This window comes from Salvelinus fontinalis, chromosome 19, assembly GCF_029448725.1.
Source record: "Salvelinus fontinalis isolate EN_2023a chromosome 19, ASM2944872v1, whole genome shotgun sequence".
NCBI classification, from domain to species: Eukaryota; Metazoa; Chordata; class Actinopteri; order Salmoniformes; family Salmonidae; genus Salvelinus; species Salvelinus fontinalis.
This window is the reverse complement of record NC_074683.1, coordinates 7,452,092-7,466,216: the sequence shown is the minus strand read 5'-3', so window position 1 is coordinate 7,466,216 and position 14,125 is coordinate 7,452,092. Positions and strand designations below refer to the sequence as shown.

At 44.3% G+C, this 14,125-nt stretch overlaps 1 protein-coding gene across 1 annotated transcript in view; it reads right to left on the bottom strand.

Annotated features, from left to right (window-relative positions):
• The window catches only part of LOC129816280 (electrogenic aspartate/glutamate antiporter SLC25A12, mitochondrial-like), a 78,569-nt gene that overhangs the window by 48,785 nt on the left and 15,659 nt on the right, over nt 1–14,125 (bottom strand). The gene's annotated exons all lie outside the window — the stretch shown is intronic.

The window sequence follows — 14,125 nt, the reverse complement described above, 5'->3', positions numbered from 1 at the left end:
AGGTGCAATTAATTGAAATATTAAGGGGACATACCAGGTTCTCCCGGTGACGGGCCCATCTTAGGTAATTTTGTTTATTTATATATATATCTCACACACACACAGTTGAAGTCGGAAGTTTACATACACCTTAGCCAAATACATTTAAACTCAGTTTTTCACAATTCTTTACATTTAATCCTAGTAAAAATTCCCTGTCTTAGGTCAGTTAGGATCACCACTTTATTTTAAGAATGTGAAATAATAGTAGAGTGAGTTATTTCAGCTTTTATTTCTTTCATCACTTTCCCAGTGGGTCAGAAGTTTACATCCACTCAATTAGTATTTGGTAGCATTGCCTTTAAATTGTTTAACTTGGGTCAAACGTTTCAGGTAGCCTTCCACAAGCTTCCCACAATAAGTTGGGTGAATTTTGGCCCATTCCTCCTGACAGCTGGTGTAACTGAGTCAGCTTTGTAGGCCTCCTTGCTCACACACACTTTTTCAGTTCTGCACACAAATTGTCTATAGGATTGAGGTCAGGGCTTTGTGATGGCCACTACAATACCTTGACTTTGTTGTCCTTAAGCCATTTTGCCACCACTTTGGAAGTATGCTTGGGGTCATTGTCCATTTGGAAGACCCATTTGCGACCAAACTTTAACTTCCTGACTGATGTCTTGAGATGTTGTTTCAATATATCCACATAATTTCCCTTCCTCATGATGCCATCTATTTTGTGAAGTGCAGTCCCCCCTGCAGCAAAGCACCCCCACAACATGATGCTGCCACCTACGTATAGGACTCGTTTTACTGTGGATATAGATACTTTTGTACCTGTTTCCTCCAGTGTCTTCACAAGGTCCTTTGCTGTTGTTCTGGGATTGATTTGCACATTTCGCACCAAAGTACGTTCATCTCTAGGAAACAGAACGCATCTCCTTCCTTAGCGGTATGACGGCTGCGTGGTCCCATGGTGTTTATACTTGCGTACTATTGTTTGTACAGATTAACGTGGTGCCTTCAGGCGTTTGGAAATTGCTCCCAAGGATGAACCAGACTTGATGAGGTCTCCAATTTTTTTCCTGATTTCTTTTGATTTTCCCATGATGTCAAGGAAAGAGACACTGAGTTTGAAGGTAGGCCTTGAAATACATCCACAGGTACACCTCTAATTGAATCAAATGATGCCAATTAGCCTATCAGAAGCTTCTAAAGCCATGACATCATTTTCTGGAGTTTTCCAAGCTGTTTAGAGGCACAATCAACTTAGTGTATGTAAACTTCTGACCCACTGGAATTATGATACAGTGAATTATAAGTGAAATAGTCTGTTGTTTAGACAATTGTTGGAAAAATTACTTGTCATGCACAGAGTAGATGTCCTAACCGACTTGCCAAAACTATAGTTTGTTAACAAGAAATCTGTGGAGTGGTTGAAAAAAGAGTTTATTGACTCCAACCTAAGTGTATGTAAACTTCTGACTTCAACTGTATACTGATAAGGTGGCCAGCTCTAGGAAGAGTCTTGGTGGTTCCAAACTTCTTCCATTTAAGAATGATGGAGGCCACTATGTTCATGGGGACATTCAATGCTGCAGAAATGTTTTGGTACCCTTCTCCAGATCTGCGTCTCGACACAATCCTGTTTCGGAGCTCTACGGACATTTCCTTCAACCTCATTGCTTGGTTTTTGCTCTGACATGCACTGTCAACTGTGGGACCTTATATAGACAGGTGTGTGCTTTTCCAAATCATGTCCAATCAATGAAATTTACCACAGGTGGACTCCAAGTTGTTGAAACAGCTAAAGAATTATCAATGGAAACAGGATGCACCTGATCTCAATTTCGAGTCTCATAGCAAATGGTCTGAATACTTATGTAAATAAGGTATTTCATTTTTTTATATATAAGCATTTAAAAAAAAAAAAACTAAACCTGTTTTCGCTTTGTATTGTGTGTAGATTGGTGAGGGGAAAAAACTATGTAATACATTTTAGGATAAGGCTGTAACGTAACAAAATGTGGAATAAGTCAAGGGATCTGAATGCACTGTATATGTATATAGTGCATGCATTATGTGTGTGCATTTTCTATGGAGGTTTTCAATTAAATACGTGCTTATCATTTCTGTTGTGTTAACAAAGGCTGATTTGGTGTGTGCATTGTGCATGGGCCAGAAATGGGTCTTATTATTGATGACTAGTGGACAGTATAAAGCTAGACTTTTAAGTCTCTGGTTTCACCTGTTGGCATGCAGGTTGTCTGCTACGGTTACCTGATGGCGCCTCCCTATCCCTCCACTGAGACAGACAGGGAGTTTTGGACCCCTCCCAGCTGTACTGAAGGACCTGAGGAACATGATACCTGTGTTGAAGAACCCCGATGTCTAAGCCACGTCTTAGCCTCTGGATTCCCAGGAGAGTGAAAGGGAGGCATGTTGGTGCCCCCCTCCTCCCTCCCTTGTCCTCCTTATCGTGTTCCAGTCCTATTGTGCTCCTCAGTTACCCACATAGCCCGGGCCCCCGTCGCCATCATTGAACCTGGTCAGTTGCTTTCTTTGCTAAATGAGGCCTCTTTAAGATAATGTTTGTTGCGCTGACAAGCAGAACCAAAACACTGTAAAAGAAGCTAGGTTTGACGACATCTTTTAATTGTGTGCCAGAAAAAGCATGATTGCAGGTCTTCGACTGGTTGAGATCATGCTCCTGATATGGTCATTTGCTCAAGTAAAGGATGTGATGAAAGTAGTGGTGTTGATCACAGTAGAAGTCCCTGGAGACCACTGTGGTTGTGGCTTGCTTCACATTATCCATAAACATGCAAAGATGGTGCAGGCAGTGCACATTGTCTTTATTTCAGTAAATTTACATTTACATTTAAGTCATTTAGCAGACGCTCTTATCCAGAGCGACTTACAAATTGGTGCATTCACCTTATGACATCCAGTGGAACAGCCACTTTACAATAGTGCATCTAAATCTTTTAAGGGGGGGGGGGGGCAGAAGGATTGCTTTATCCTATCCTAGGTATTCCTTGAAGAGGTGGGGTTTCAGGTGTCTCCGGAAGGTGGTGATTGACTCCGCTGTCCTGGCGTCGTGAGGGAGTTTGTTCCACCATTGGGGTGCCAGAGCAGCGAACAGTTTTGACTGGGCTGAGCGGGAACTGTACTTCCTCAGTGGTAGGGAGGCGAGCAGGCCAGAGGTGGATGAACGCAGTGCCCTTGTTTGGGTGTAGGGCCTGATCAGAGCCTGAAGGTACTGAGGTGCCGTTCCCCTCACAGCTCCGTAGGCAAGCACCATGGTCTTGTAGCGGATGCGAGCTTCAACTGGAAGCCAGTGGAGAGAGCGGAGGAGCGGGGTGACGTGAGAGAACTTGGGAAGGTTGAACACCAGACGGGCTGCGGCGTTCTGGATGAGTTGTAGGGGTTTAATGGCACAGGCAGGGAGCCCAGCCAACAGCGAGTTGCAGTAATCCAGACGGGAGATGACAAGTGCCTGGATTAGGACCTGCGCCGCTTCCTGTGTGAGGCAGGGTCGTACTCTGCGGATGTTGTAGAGCATGAACCTACAGGAACGGGCCACCGCCTTGATGTTAGTTGAGAACGACAGGGTGTTGTCCAGGATCACGCCAAGGTTCTTAGCGCTCTGGGAGGAGGACACAATGGAGTTGTCAACCGTGATGGCGAGATCATGGAACGGGCAGTCCTTCCCCGGGAGGAAGAGCAGCTCCGTCTTGCCGAGGTTCAGCTTGAGGTGGTGATCCGTCATCCACACTGATATGTCTGCCAGACATGCAGAGATGCGATTCGCCACCTGGTCATCAGAAGGGGGAAAGGAGAAGATTAATTGTGTGTCGTCTGCATAGCAATGATAGGAGAGACCATGTGAGGTTATGACAGAGCCAAGTGACTTGGTGTATAGCGAGAATAGGAGAGGGCCTAGAACAGAGCCCTGGGGGACACCAGTGGTGAGAGCACGTGGTGAGGAGACAGATTCTCGCCACGCCACCTGGTAGGAGCGACCTGTCAGGTAGGACGCAATCCAAGCGTGGGCCGCGCCGGAGATGCCCAACTCGGAGAGGGTGGAGAGGAGGATCTGATGGTTCACAGTATCGAAGGCAGCCGATAGGTCTAGAAGGATGAGAGCAGAGGAGAGGGAGTTAGCTTTAGCAGTGCGGAGCGCCTCCGTGATACAGAGAAGAGCAGTCTCAGTTGAGTGACTAGTCTTGAAACCTGACTGATTTGGATCAAGAAGGTCATTCTGAGAGAGATAGCAGGAGAGCTGGCCAAGGACGGCACGTTCAAGAGTTTTGGAGAGAAAAGAAAGAAGGGATACTGGTCTGTAGTTGTTGACATCGGAGGGATCGAGTGTAGGTTTTTTCAGAAGGGGTGCAACTCTCGCTCTCTTGAAGACGGAAGGGACGTAGCCAGCGGTCAAGGATGAGTTGATGAGCGAGGTGAGGTAAGGGAGAAGGTCTCCGGAAATGGTCTGGAGAAGAGAGGAGGGGATAGGGTCAAGCGGGCAGGTTGTTGGGCGGCCGGCCGTCACAAGACGTGAGATTTCATCTGGAGAGAGAGGGGAGAAAGATGTCAGAGCACAGGGTAGGGCAGTGTGAGCAGAACCAGCGGTGTCGTTTGACTTAGCAAACGAGGATCGGATGTCGTCGACCTTCTTTTCGAAATGGTTGACGAAGTCGTCTGCAGAGAGGGAGGAGGGGGGGGAGGGGGAGGAGGATTCAGGAGGGAGGAGAAGGTGGCAAAGAGCTTCCTAGGGTTAGAGGCAGATACTTGGAATTTAGAGTGGTAGAAAGTGGCTTTAGCAGCAGAGACAGAAGAGGAAAATGTAGAGAGGAGGGAGTGAAAGGATGCCAGGTCGGCAGGGAGGCGAGTTTTCCTCCATTTCCGCTCGGCTGCCCGGAGCCCTGTTCTGTGAGCTCGCAATGAGTCGTCGAGCCACGGAGCGGGAGGGGAGGACCGAGCTGGCCTGGAGGATAGGGGACATAGAGAGTCAAAGGATGCAGAAAGGGAGGAGAGGAGGGTTGAGGAGGCAGAATCAGGAGATAGGTTGGAGAAGGTTTGAGCAGAGGGAAGAGATGATAGGATGGAAGAGGAGAGAGTAGCGGGGGAGAGAGAGCGAAGGTTGGGACGGCGCGATACCATCCAAGTAGGGGCAGTGTGGGAAGTGTTGGATGAGAGCGAGAGGGAAAAGGATACAAGGTAGTGGTCGGAGACTTGGAGGGGAGTTGCAATGAGGTTAGTGGAAGAACAGCATCTAGTAAAGATGAGGTCAAGCGTATTGCCTGCCTTGTGAGTAGGGGGGGAAGGTGAGAGGGTGAGGTCAAAAGAGGAGAGGAGTGGAAAGAAGGAGGCAGAGAGGAATGACATGTAGTTTGTGTCAGCAGAAATACAAAGTCATAAATAAAGTTATTTGATTGGTATTGAATGACACAAACGGGTGGCCGACACAAGTTCAATAACTGAATATTTGAAAAATGCATCTGTGAAGGCTGATGGATTGCTATCCATACCGTCAGGATCTGTTTGGAAAATATTGGAAACATGTTCATAATTCCATCATTTTGTGATTACATCTGCGTTGAATATGTTATTGTGATTAAACTGCCAAGACGTCATTGGAAGCGTCCATACTGAGGGATGTAGAATATGAAGAAAAGAAAAACATTGAAAAACAGAATTGTATTGTTAAACTGAATTCCTATTTGAATGACCGTACAGAAAATCAGTGGTGTGCATTGGATTTAGTTCTAATGATTGACCGTGATTGAACAGTTCCAGTGCAGAACTTGTTATTTTTTTGTCGCCGGTGATGTATGTTGGTAGTGCTGAAGATCTGAACAAGCCTTTCCTGTATCACAGCTCTATAAAGATCCCGTTTCAAACCCCAACCCTCGTCCGATGTACTCATTTATTTTCTCTTTTTTTGTTGCTTTTTCCTCTTGGTTAATGTTCCACTTTTTAAATGGACTTGAACCAATGTAAACAATCAGATGCTAATAGACTGAACATGTGTGGTCATTAATGATTTGAACCGGAGTGGTGACATTTGGCTTTCATTTACTGGATGCGGGGGTACATGTTGCCATGTGTGGCATGATAAAATCAGCCAGGAAGTGGCCTTGAAATATTAGGAATTATGTTTGGATCTGAGGAGGAATGACTTCCTTAACTGTACAGCCATCCAGGGCCTGAGCATTAATCTCTTAAATGAGCCATGTTGTGGCGGTGGAGGAGAAGCAAATACTTGCTCAATGTAGTTTTCTAATTAAAACTGTCCCATTAGGCTGTAATTGGTGCAGCACTATCTGGAGTTATGATGGGGGGGGGCTAGGAGGAGTCACATTGAGATGGTATCAGGTCTATTCTGTGTCCCACAGAAGTCGCTCCACAGGACAGGGCACCTCCCCTCAACTCCTGTCTTATTGCAACCTTTTATGTGTGTTTCTAATGGAGCCTGGCATAAATTCAACCTGGTAGATGTTTATGGTAAAGAGTGTTGTCATGCATCTTCATTACTAATTGATAACAAACATTTACAGAAGTTTCCCATATGAAGGTCATAGACTGTTCCGTGGAGGCATAACCTAATTATAAAATGTTTATCCTGTGTATTAAGTGAGACACAGTCAAATGTTTTTGGAGTGCCAAATATAAGAAAGATCATAAACACTGACAACTGTGGTGCGATACAAATTACTTTCTTAATAACAGGCGAGACCTATCTCAGGAGACAGATTGTTAAGTACAAGTGCACTCTCTATTAAGGTGGATATGTAAATACCCAAGTCATTGGCAACACAACAGGCTATAGAGGGCAGACTGTTTGCAGAGTTCAATTGCTGTTTTTCTCATGTACTGATGTGCTCAGTTTGGACCACTGGCTTGAACCACAAGATGTGAAGAAGATATTGGGTTTGGCTGCAGGGAAGTGTTACTCTGTGGACATACTCTTTTCCATGTTTATCTTTGGAACAACATAGTGGGAAGTTTGTTAGGAAGGTGCCTATGAAGCAGTGGCAGTCGGTGCCATTTAAGAATAGGGTGTTTCTTTTTTTCAAAAATGAGAATGGCCTTATTTCTACTACAGCATATTGGATGACCGGCATTCATATTCCATTCACCCAGCTCAATGTAACAGCGATAGGTTATAAAACATTTTCCCTGTACCCCTCATGAGGTTACTACAACCTAGCCTGTGAATGAAAGTTTATATCGTAGGTGCACAGGTCAAGAGAACAATATGAGTAATCAAGGTGACAGACAGTGACACATTCCATACCGCCTTGCACACTTTTGCCTGCATCTAGCTGATCTAGGGTGTAGTCATTAGTCCAACAGTTGCAAACAAGAGTTTCTATTGGACAAATTCAGGTATGTTTATCCCCGTTTTGGTTCCATTTGCTTCCGTTCAACCCCCTAAGGTTGATGTCTGCACCCCCGCGGAAATGTAATTAGCACAATAACACAAATCCCCATCAAAATCTGTCAGTTTAAGCTAGAGATTTTATATTTGTTTTAGTTTTTTCGCATTGGATGTGTCTCAATCCACTGCATCCGTCTATGTCGCACTTCCACATCTGCTGTGAAAGGAGCTAGAGTGATGTTTGTCAGACCATGAGGCATCCCGGAAGTCGATCTTCTCACAAAATTGTCTGGAGTGTCCGAATGGTCGAGACTCTCATGAACACGATGGTGTTCTCTGTTTTGCCGTACGACCCCCACAAGCGTCTTGGGACTCGTCTACAGTCGATACAGCTGATCTGACAACTTCTGTCTGTAGAGTCCAAACAGTTTAGGCTACACACTAACATGACCCCTCTGTGGAAAGGTGAGACTCTCACGAACACATACATGTCATGCCTCACAAGACTCGTCTGAAGGTCCCCAGTTGAAAAAATGAATGGAAGTATGGAGACTGTTTAGTATCAGAAATAAGGGGTAAATACATGTTTAAAAAAAAAATATATATATATATATACACTGCTCAAAAAAATAAAGGGAACACTTAAACAACACAATGTAACTCCAAGTCAATCACACTTCTGTGAAATCAAACTGTCCACTTAGGAAGCAACACTGATTGACAATACATTTCACATGCAGTTGTGCAAATGGAATAGACAACAGGTGGAAATTATAGGCAATTAGCAAGACACCCCCAATAAAGGAGTGCTTCTGCAGGTGGTGACCACAGACCACTTCTCAGTTCCTATGCCTCCTGGCTGATGTTTTGGTCACTTTTGAATGCTGGCGGTGCTTTCACTCTAGTGGTAGCATGAGACGGAGTCTACAACCCACACAAGTGGCTCAGGTAGTGCAGCTCATCCAGGATGGCACATCAATGCGAGCTGTGGCAAGAAGGTTTGCTGTGTGTCAGCGTAGTGTCCAGAGCATGGAGGCGCTACCAAGAGACAGGCCAGTACATCAGGAGACGTGGAGGAGGCCGTAGGAGGGCAACAACCCAGCAGCAGGACCGCTACCTCCGCCTTTGTGCAAGGAGGAGCAGGAGGAGCACTGCCAGAGCCCTGCAAAAGGACCTCCAGCAGGCCACAAATGTGCATGTGTCTGCTCAAACGGTCAGAAACAGACTCCATGAGGGCCCGACGTCCACAGGTGGGGGCTGTGCTTACAACCCAACACCGTGCAGGACGTTTGGCATTTGCCAGAGAACACCAAGATTGGCAAATTCGCCACTGGCTCCCTGTGCTCTTCACAGATGAAAGCAGGTTCACACTGAGCACATGTGACAGACGTGACAGAGTCTGGAGACGCCGTGGAGAACGTTCTGCTGCCTGCAACATCCTACAGCATGACCGGTTTGGCGGTGGGTCAGTCATGGTGTGGGGTGGCATTTCTTTGGGGGGCCGCACAGCCCTCCATGTGCTCGCCAGAGGTAGCCTGACTGCCATTAGGTACCGAGATGAGATCCTCAGACCCCTTGTGAGACCATATGCTGGTGCGGTTGGCCCTGGGTTCCTCCTAATGCAAGACAATGCTAGACCTCATGTGGCTGGAGTGTGTCAGCAGTTCCTGTAAGAGGAAGGCATTTATGCTATGGACTGGCCCACCCGTTCCCCAGACCTGAATCCAATTGAGCACATCTGGGACATCATGTCTCGCTCCATCCACCAACGCCACGTTGCACCACAGACTGTCCAGGAGTTGGCGGATGCTTTAGTCCAGGTCTGGGAGGAGATCCCTCAGGAAACCATCCGCCACCTCATCAGGAGCATGCCCAGGCGTTGTAGGGAGGTCATACAGGCACGTGGAGGCCACACACACTACTGAGCCTCATTTTGACTTGTTTTAAGGACATTACATCAAAGTTGGATCAGCCTGTAGTGTGGTTTTCCACTTTAATTTTGAGTGTGACTCCAAATCCAGACCTCCATGGGTTGATAAATTTGATTTCCATTGATAATTTTTGTGTGATTTTGTTGTCAGCACATTCAACTATGTAAAGAAAAAAGTATTTAATAAGAATATTTAATTCATTCAGATCTAGGATGTGTTATTTTAGTGTTCTCTTTATTTTTTTGAGCAGTGTATATATATGATCTTTCTTCTAGAACAGAGACTTCAGAACAAACTTCCTTTAGATTTTTTGGGGGGGACAATCTGTTGTTCCATGTAGTAAATATGTTATTCAATGTGTTTGTATGGGCTAATAGCAGTAAGGCAAAATCAAAATGTTCATCAAATTTTTTGCTACTTAAAGGGGTCTTAAAATTCTAAACTAATTCCCTCTCCTGGCTTAGACATGGCTTAGATGTTTTTCAACAGAATCAGCTGAATGAATACACTCCTGATCTTACTCACACAGTTCACTTTCATAACAGCCACACACATAACAGCCATTCTTGCGGCGGGTGATTCCCTGATCCACCTCTACGCAGACGACACCATTCTGTATACATCTGGCCCTTCTTTGGACACTGTGATAACAAACCTCCAAACGAGCTTCAATGACATACAACACTCCTTCCGTGGCCTCCAACTGCTCTTAAACGCTAGTAAAACTAAATGCATGCTTTTCAACCGTTCGCTGCCCGAACTCGCCCGAACCCGCCCGCCCGACTAGCATCACTACTCTGCACGGTTCTGACTTAGAATATGTGGACAACTACAAATACCTAGGTGTCTGGCTAGACTTTAAACTCTCCTTCCAGACTCATATTAAACATCCCCAATCCAAAATCTCAAAATCATCAGCTTTCTATTTCGCAACAAAGCAGCCTCCACTCACGCCGCCAAACTTACCCTAGTAAAACTGACTATCCTACCGATCCTCGACTTCGGCGATGTCATCTACAAAATAGCTTCCAACACTCTACTCAGCAAACTGGATGCAGTCTATCACAGTGCCATCCGTTTTGTCACCAAAGCCCCTTATACAAACCCACCACTGCGACCTGTATGCTCTAGTCGGTTGGCCCTCGCTACATATTCGTCGCCAGACCCACTGGCACCAGGTCATCTATAAGTCTATGCTAGGTAAAGCTCCACCTTATCTCAGCTCACTGGTCACGATAACAACACCCACCTGTAGCACGCGCTCCAGCAGGTATATCTCACTGGTCATACCCAAAGCAAACACCTCCTTTGGCCGCGTTCCAGTTCTCGGCTGCCAATGACTGGAACGAATTGCAAAAATCGCTGAAGTTGGAGACTTATATTTCCCTCACTAACTTTAAAAATCAGCTATCCAAGCAGCTAGGGTAAACAGAGTTAGTTTCTAGTAATCTCTCCTCCTTCAGGCTTCTTAATGCGCCTGCTATAGGCCTAAAAAGTTACGTTACTGATTACAATTTTGTACAGGTAACTAATAACTATAACGGATTACATTTAGAAAGTAACCTACCCAACCCTGGATATATGAGAGCAGCAGTGTGATTTACATCAGTGCACTATGTAGATATCAATAATAAGTGATATCCGTAACGCTGTAAACTACACCACTGCTGTCATCCTTACCTCCAAGCATTTATTCAAGTTGGATAATCTTGGATGCCGACAGCAGCCGTACCATTGGAAGACATAGCTTGGACTGTAGGCTACAAAAGCCTATTCCTGCTCTTTTCCCGCAATCCATCAAACACATTTGGTGTGTCATCATAGTGGCCTCTGACTTGTGGTCAGACTCGCTCAGTTGGAACAAACTTAAACTGGCGTCTTTTTTCAATGCTGATTTGAATGTCATTGAGAATGAGAAAACAGAAGTGTCTAAGATTTTTTTTCACAAACATCCTTTCTGAATTTAAAAGTAATCCTCGAAGTAGTTCTTCAAAAGTATCTGTAATCCGATTACAATATTTTTGCTGGTAAAGTAACAGATTCCGTTACATTTTTTTTGTAATCCCTTACATGTAACGGATTACATCTAATCCGTTATTCCCCAACCCTGTTGGCAATATACAGTACCAGTAAAAACTTTGGGCACACCAACTCATTCAAGGGCTTTTCTTTATTTTTACTATTTTCTACATTGTAGAATAATAGTGAAGACATCAAAACTATGAAATAACATATGGAATCATGTAGAAACAAAAAAAGTGTTAAACATATCCAAATATATTTTATATTCTTCAAAGTAGCCACCCTCTGCCTTGATGACAGCTTTGCACACTCTTGGCATTCTCTCAACCAGCTTCATGAGGAATGCTTTTCCAACAGTCTTGAAGGAGTTCACACATATGCTGAGCACTTGTTGGCTGCTTTTTTTCACCCTGCAGTACAAACCATCTCAATTGGGTTGAGGTTGGGTGATTGTAGAGGCCAGGTCATCTGATGCAGCACTCCATCATTCTCCTTGGTCAAGTAGCCCTTACACAGCCTGGAGGAGTGTTTTGGATCATTGTCCTGTTGAAACACACATGATAGTCCCAAGTGAAAGCCAGATGGGATGGCGTATCGCTGCAGAATGCTGCAGTAGCCATGCTGGTTAAGTGTGCCTTGAATTCTAAATAAATCAGATGGTGTCACCAGCAAAGCACCATCACACCTCCTCCATGCTTCACGGTGGGAACCACACATGCAGAGATCATCCGTTCACCTACCCTATGTCTCATAAAGACACGGCGGTTGGAACAGAAAATCGTACATTTGGACTCATCAGACCAAAGGACAGATTTACACCAGTCTAATGTCCAGTGCTCGTGTTTCTTGGCCCAACCAAGTCACTTATTCTTTGTGGTTTCTTTGCAGCAATTCAATCATGAAGGCCTGATTCACACAGTCTCTGAACAGTTTATGTTGAGTTGTGTCTGTTACTTGAACTCACTGAAGGATTTATTTGGGCTGCAATCTGAGGTGTAGTTAACACTAATAAATGTATCCTCATGAGAGACAGTTTCATCATAGCGCTTGATGGTTTTTGCGACCGCACTTGAAGAAACTTTCATAGTTCTTGAAATGTTCCGCATTGACTGACCTTCATGTCTTAAAGTAATGATGGAGTGTTGTTTTACTTTGTTTATTTGACCTGTTCTTGCCATAATATGGACTTGGTCTTTTACCAAATAGGGCTGTCTTCTGTATACCAACCCTACCTTGTCACAAGACAACTGATTGGCTCAAACGCATTAAGAAGCAAAGAAATTCCACAAATTAACTTTTAACAAGGCACACCTGTTTATTGAAATGCATTCCAGGTGATTCCCTCATGATGCTGGTTGAGAGAATGCCGAAAGTGCAAGGCTGTCAAGGCAAAAGGTGGCTACTTTGAAGAATCTCAAATATAAAATATGTTTTGATTTATTTAACACTTTTTTGGTTACTATATGATTCCATATGTGTTATTTCATAGTTTTGATGTCTTCACTATTATTCTACAATGTAGAAAATAGTAAAAATAGAGAGAACACCTTGAATGAGTAGGTGTGTCCAAACTTTGGCTATACTTACAGTACCAGTCAAATCTCCATTATGCCCACAAACCTGATGGCGCAGCAGGAAGGTTGACTCACAAGTAATCAGCATACAGCGGTATACTGTTCTTTAACATTATCACCTTAATTTAGCTGTTAAAGTACAGTAACTCGTTGTAGATTTATTGTATTTTCACCGCAACTAAACAAAAACCTCCAGGGGACCGTGACACAACATTCTAAGAATGTCCTAAAAACGTTCTTGGGGACGTCCCTGGAACATCTGGGAACTAGACAAAACCTGCTTACGAGACCATCACTGTTTACGTTGAATTAATGTCAGTTATGCCTTTTTAAAGTAAAATATTCTCAATTACATTTTATACATGGGTTTTCATGTTTCATGGTATTACATGTTAAAATGTTGCATCCCCATGTCACATTTATTTCACATGAGATCATGTTTCTACAAGTGCTGCCACGTGTAGTTTCATGTTATCACATGAAGCTTCACGTTATCACATTAACTTCACATAAAATCACGTGTTCCCGTGAAATTCATGTGTTTTTTCTGTAAGGGTTGTTCCAACTCACCAGTAAAAATATCTAAATCCCTGTTAATAAAACCAGGGGAAAGTAAGATGAGATGCCATTCCATTCTGTATGGCACTCACAATAAGATCGAAGTAGGAACACTCCCTGTCTGAAACGTTCTGAAGCTCCGAGTGAATGTTCGAGCTGAACCCCAGCTTAGTAAGTAAATAGGAATGTTGCCTATGCTGCGAGAAGACGCTGACATTTGCCAGATGCTCTGTTCTAATTAGGGCCAAGTATTCCCTCTTGCGTGGCATGTGTGAGAAACCATATCAGACCTGCCTTGAGTGAAACATCAGTGTTTGGACTCCAACCACTTGAACATAACAAACACTGCTTTCTTATTGGCTTTGTAAACCAGAAGTGTTATTCTAGAGAAGGAATGTGTCATTTCATTGTTCATAGACATGCGAATGGTCATACCATCCTCCTACACTTTAGCTGGCTCCCCTAGGTCTTTAATACTTTCAGAGATCTATATTTGGAGCTGTTCGAGACGACCACCTTGTAGGACTTCAGTTACTGTTGCAGTAGCAGCTCATCCACTTGCTCTTTGTGTTGTGAGTGGGCTGGGTCTGTATCCTGGTGGGCCCAGAGCTCCAGAATATGGAGACCAGTTCTGGCAGGAGGCTAAGTTGGAGGCATTAGCGGTATCCTTTCTACAG